The sequence below is a fragment of the Perca fluviatilis genome, chromosome 12, assembly GCF_010015445.1.
Source record: "Perca fluviatilis chromosome 12, GENO_Pfluv_1.0, whole genome shotgun sequence".
Lineage (NCBI taxonomy): Eukaryota > Metazoa > Chordata > Actinopteri > Perciformes > Percidae > Perca > Perca fluviatilis.
The window spans coordinates 36,438,291-36,444,336 of record NC_053123.1 but is presented as its reverse complement, the minus strand read 5'-3'; the positions used below and the strand labels follow the sequence as shown (position 1 = coordinate 36,444,336).

General features: G+C 42.5%; 1 pseudogene; it reads left to right on the top strand.

Annotated features, from left to right (window-relative positions):
• Positions 1-2,900: 2,900 nt before the first annotated feature.
• On the top strand, positions 2,901-4,758 carry LOC120570146 (annotated as a pseudogene).
• The last annotated feature ends 1,288 nt before the right edge of the window (positions 4,759-6,046 follow it).

The window sequence follows — 6,046 nt, the reverse complement described above, 5'->3', positions numbered from 1 at the left end:
AATGACTTTTCATCGTTAAGGTCTTTAGATGGCACAAACCGAATTTGAAGTCTCTAGGAGGAGTTTGATAAATACGAAATGTGGAAATGGTGAAAATCGCAATAATTTCGCACATTCAATTCAAAATGGCGGACTTCCTGTTGGGTTTAGGGTATGGCTCCAATGAGCTTTTTTGTACGTCTTGACATAATACATATGTGTACCAAGTCTACGTTAAACGTACTGCAGGGGGTACATTTTTTAAGTTTTGTAGGGGTGTAATGGCAAAAATTACATTTAAGCATAATTCCTTGTATTTTTATGTTTTATTTCTACTTTAATTCTCCCACATGCAGATTTTGATTCTATCTTTGTGAGACATCCAGTCTGGAACATTATGTAAGCACTTTTGCCTGAACAGATAGGGGCTACAAGGTCATCTCTAGTTTTCCCATGCCAGTTAAGATGTAACTGGGGGGTGAAAGTCGTACAGGGAGGAGGAGGTGAAATGGCTCCAAGATGTCTCTTGTATTTCTCTGATTGTCTTCATGTGTATCAGATTGCCTGTAAGAACTGTAGCGTCATAATAATCTAAGTGCGTGTGTGCTGTCACTCTGAAGATGCATATAAGCCTGGTGTTCTTGTTCACTCATTTGAGAAACTGACTCCACACTGGGCTGCAGGCTTTTGTGAAATCATGTTGATCCTATATTTGCAAATATATCTATTTTAATAAAATACAAAAACCCAATTTGGTTTTAGTCTCAGTCTGTCTTATTTGTTTGAATTTACTGAACTCTGAAATTTCCCCCCCTGCTGCAAAGAAAACTTCCATAACAGGGGCCGCTAGCGAGCCATTTTTGTGCGCCTATTCCCGAAACCCTTAAAATACGTAAATTAACTTTAGGCCTTTGCCGCTGTCGGGGCTCAGGCCTTAATACAATAAATATAGTCTTAATGCAGTATAAAGAGATTTCTCAAAACACACACACAGGCCTGTTTGAACGTCAACAGTAACGTTACCTGAAAACAGCGTGTAGCTCCTTATTTAGCAAATTTGCTTCACTTGTCATTGTGCATAAATATGAACACTACCGATGCTGTCAACAGGCTTATCTGCTAATGTTAGCTACCGACAGTTACCTCGGAACAATCCAGCAAATAGACGGTACCCTAGAGTACCGTTACCTGAAACCGATGATTTAACGTCACCGCTTTTTTTACACAAAGTTTAGCAACAAAACTAAACGCTGAGGGAAGATTACTAAGTTTTTAACGTTGGTTTTGGGCGGTATGGACCCCAACTAACCTGGAAAGCATTTTAAACAGTAATTCGCTAACGTTAGCTTCTTGTCTCATGTGGGATCTGATACACAGGAAATTCATCAAAGTCAGTGTGCCCAACGCTATTTTCCAATAAACTGTAGCTTTTATATTTCACGAGGCCCGCGTGAGTGCGGTTTTCATGTTCCAGTTGTTCTTCCTCAGAGAGAGAGAGAGAGAGAGAGAGAGAGAGAGAGAGAGAGAGAGCAGCTGACTGTTGGCCTGAGATCAGTAAAGCAGACGGCTCTGCAGAGCCGTGTATAATTACGACTGTATGACATTTCATAAACAGCTGATTGAGCGGCAGTGCACCGCTGCTACATGCATATAGCAGAAACCCTGCATGTGCACATGTGATACTGATGTTGCACGATGTTAATCATGCGGCGCCCGAGTGCATTGACCGGCATAACATCGGCATATGTCAGACTGACCGGCCGGTCACCGGTCATGGCCGATGACGTGAAAATCAGCCAATTCCGGTCACCAGCCGGTCAATCGGTGCAACTCTATTAATTACTCATGTTTAATAGTAATGTTAATTTTAGTGATCAATAATTAGCCTGTGCCTATGTTATCTCCTTACATATACCTACACTCTCCGTCTCTGTAAGATTGGGAATGATTGAGATTTCTCTCGGCACAGCTACCAGAAGACTTCACACTTTCAGACAGGTTGCTCACGTCACATCTACGTCTTCAAGCTCAGCTGGAGGCTGCTCAGTAACGCTCAGCCAGCACCGGGAAAGAGACTTCTGATATCACACACTGGTCTCCGTGGAAAACAACAGCATTACATTGTCCATTTCTTTTACTGTTTATTGAAATACCAAACATACCCCAAAACACCAGCATGCTTTGCTGCTGTGACTTTTCTTGCAGAGTCAAACAGTGTGTTTATGGTTAAACTGTTTACAGAAACACAACTTTCTCTTCATGTTGTCAGACAAACTGCTGCAGCTCACATCCAAACACTAAAATAGATAGCCATAAACAACTCTTTCCCTTCGGACAAACTAACTAATTTCTGACTTTCTTTTATCAAACAAATTAAACATGGGATTGAACATAACCCGGCAACACTAAAACATGAATGACTTATATTATGAAAGGGAGTTTTCTACCGATACTCTTCCAAATAACTCACAAAATCTCCGCATATCTTTCGCGATGTGTATATTAAGTTGATATCACGATAACGATAAAAAGAACATATATTGTGCAGCCCTAGTTGTACGTACTCTACGCAGAGCTTACGCCGTTGGGAGAATTTATATTTGTGCGATTGTGTCTGCGTCGTTCTAGCATTCTTAAAGCGAATAGCAGGGCCGGTGTGTGTGTTTGTGTGTGGTGCAGGGTGTGTCAGACACTGACCGCTCCAGTAGAAGAGTTACAATAAATAAACCTGGTATTGTATGCAGGTTCTTTGGTGTGTTTGCGTCAGAGAGCAGCCACATCACAAGGACAGGAAGACATAAGACATTGCTGAACGGAGCTAAGACGCCATTACAGGGTGTGAGATCTCTGCTGGAAAACACACAACGGGAAGATTTGAAGCAGTCAAGAGAAGGGACAGGAACTCGGTGAGTCTTGTTTTTGAGAGACATTTAGACACAAAGACAGATGGCTGAGAAAACTGCTCTTTTTGGAAGTGACCTGAACTGCCATGTGTGTTCAGAGACTTTCAGAGATCCTGTGTCTCTGAGCTGCAACCACAGCTTCTGTTCAAGCTGCCTGCACACATTCTGGGAACAAGCTAACAACAAAAACTGTCCCATTTGTAAAAGAAAATCCTCAAAAGATCCTTTGGTGAACTTTGCACTGAAGGAACTGGCTGACAGACAGAAATCTGGATCACCTGAGACAGAAAAAGGAGAGAAGAAAGAGAAGGAGGTGGTGGTGTGTAGTAAACACCCAGAAGTCCCTTATTGGTTCTGTAAGGATGAAGATAGAGTTGTGTGTCCTGTCTGTGAGTTTCCTCTCCACCACGGTCACACGGTGGTTCCTGTAGAACAAGCAGTCAGAGATCTGAAGGAGCAGCTGAAATCTGACTTACAGTCTCTGCAGGACAAGAGGGACAAACACAGACGAGTGGAGGAAACATACGATGAAATAAATCAACACTCCAAGAAGCAGCTGCTGTCTACAGAGAGTCAGATCAGAGCCGAGTTCAACAAGCTGCACCAGTTCCTGAAAGAGGAAGAGGAGTCCAGACTGGCAGCTCTGAGGGAGGAAGAGCAGCAGAGGGGGAAGACTGTCAGCAGAGAGATGAAGAGGATTCAGGAGCAGATCTCCTCTCTGTCAGACAGCATCTCTGCTGTGGAAGCAGACCTGCAGAAAGACAGCGTGCCGTTCCTCAGCAGTTATAAAGCCTCTCAGAGCAGAGCCAGAGTCCAGTGCTCGCTGTCAGATCCACAGCTGCTCTCAGGAGCGCTGACAGATGTGGCCAAACATCTGGGCAACCTGTCCTTCAGAGTCTGGGAGAAGATGAAGGACAAGGTCCACTTCTGTCCCGTCATTCTGGACCCAAACACTGCAGACGACCGTCTCTATCTGTCTGATGATCTGACCAGTGTGAGACGAGGAGACACAAACCAGAAGCTTCCAGACAATCCAGAGAGACACAGCAGGTATCCAGATGTTCTGGGCTCTGAGGGTTTCAGCTCAGAGAAACACAGCTGGGAGGTGGAGGTGGGAGATCATCCTGACTGGAATTTGGGTTTAGCCAAAGAGTCAGCTGACAGGAAGGGAGAAAGATATGCTTTACCAAAATATGGAATCTGGTCTTTATTACATCGCAGTGGAGAATACACTGGTGGATCTGGTAAGAGCATCACAGTGAAGAAGAGTCTCCAGAGGATCAGAGTCCAGCTGGACTATGAGGGGGGAGGTGTCCTTCTACAACTCTGAAGACAAGACTCACATTTGCACTCTCAGAGACACTTTCACTGAGAAACTCTTCCCTTGGTTCAATATCGGTCCGGCTGGTGATGCTAAAACTGCAGAAATCAAAATCTGTCCAGCTGAGATTTCTCTGCGAAGTTCAGAGAACTCAGAGAAGGTGGAGAAAGCAGAGGTGGAGAGAGGAGAGAAGATGGAGAGAGGAGAGAAGGTGGAGAGAGGAGAGAGCTCAAAGTTGTTTTTTAGGCGTAAAAAACTAAGATAAAATAAGATTTGATGTGTTTTAGTAAATGACCTGATGGAAAACATTCCTTGGTTGTTGTTTGAGACACAAAATATTTCCAAAGCCCAGAATGAGAAACTACAGCTGAGCTGCTTTTTGTGTAAATGTACTGCAAGAACTGGGATTTTAATTAAAAATATGTTATTTTTAAATTTCCAAGCATGAGTACAAAGCTTAAATGTTATGATCAGACCCAAACAGGATCTGCAGGGTTTAGTTGTGATCCAGAATGAAAATCTGCAGAATGTAGCCGACTGGTTTTCAGCTTTGGGTGGAGATGTGTTTTTGTTCAACCTGATCTCACAGAATTCTGTGAAATGAACACGACCGCATAACTTAAAATCTGGGGCAGTTTCATGGAATTGCCCAAAATTCCATGACGCCGACCGGAGATTCCGTTCGAAATGAACACGGCCCCTTAAGTTAAGGGAAAGGTTGTGTGTGGGGCGGCAACACTTTGGGTTTAGGAAAAGGAAGAACGGGACGGTTACGGTTGGGTTTAGGAATCATGACACATGGGACATGAACCCCGGTCTCCTGGGTGAAAGTCCTGTGTTGCTTGACCCATCCACCCCCCCAACCAACCTCCCTAAGCGGATTTTCGGGCTTTCATACTACTCGCTACCGTAGTCCCTATTAATGCTACATTGTCTTCTCATTGACTTTACTTTGGCATTATTTTCCGTGGTGGCCACACAGAATTTTCACACATTCCGTGCTACCACCACGTAATGTGGTGTTAGGGGCCCAGAGTAGACTCTTAAATGACAGAAAGGGGAGAGAGTGGAGAGAACATTTGAAATGTGCATTTACTTCCTTTATTTGAACTTCTCTCTCAATCCTCATATGTTCTATTGTACTGGCTTTAATAGGATTTATTTTGATCAACAACTGTTTGGTTTGGACTTAGTATTGTTATGTATTTGTAGCTCTGATTAGCAGAACTGTTGTTGCTCCTATTAGTTATATCACTGTTATGTGTGTTCTCTCTTTTTACAATAACTTCCCTTTTGTAAAATAAAAGTAGTGAAAAGAGTGAATAACTTTCTGAGAATGTATTTATATGTATGAATACATTCAGGTGTATAAATGTTGTTAGGGCGTCCTCCATTAAATACATGTTAAAGTTTTGGGTATGACTGTTGATGGTAATTGTTGATTTTGTTTAGATTTATAATTGTAATTATATAAGTGATTATTGGTGATTTGTTTTCATTGATGAGGATAAATGTTCTACTGTATCAGTTTAATGTTCTTTTAAAGAAAAAAGATTTAATGTTTTATATATGATAATAAAGAAGCGTGGTTTACTTTATGGGCTGCTTATCTGTTACTACACACACACACACACACACACCGGCCCTGCTATTCTCTTTAAGAATGCTAGAGCAGCCAGACACTGGCGCACAAGTATAACTCCTCCCCAGCGAGCAGTAAGCTCTGCATAAGAATACATTACAACTAGAGCTGTGCATGGTGTGGTGTCAACTTTAATATACACATATAAAAGATATGCAGAGATTACAGAGTTATTTGGAAGAGTATCGTTAGAAAACTCCC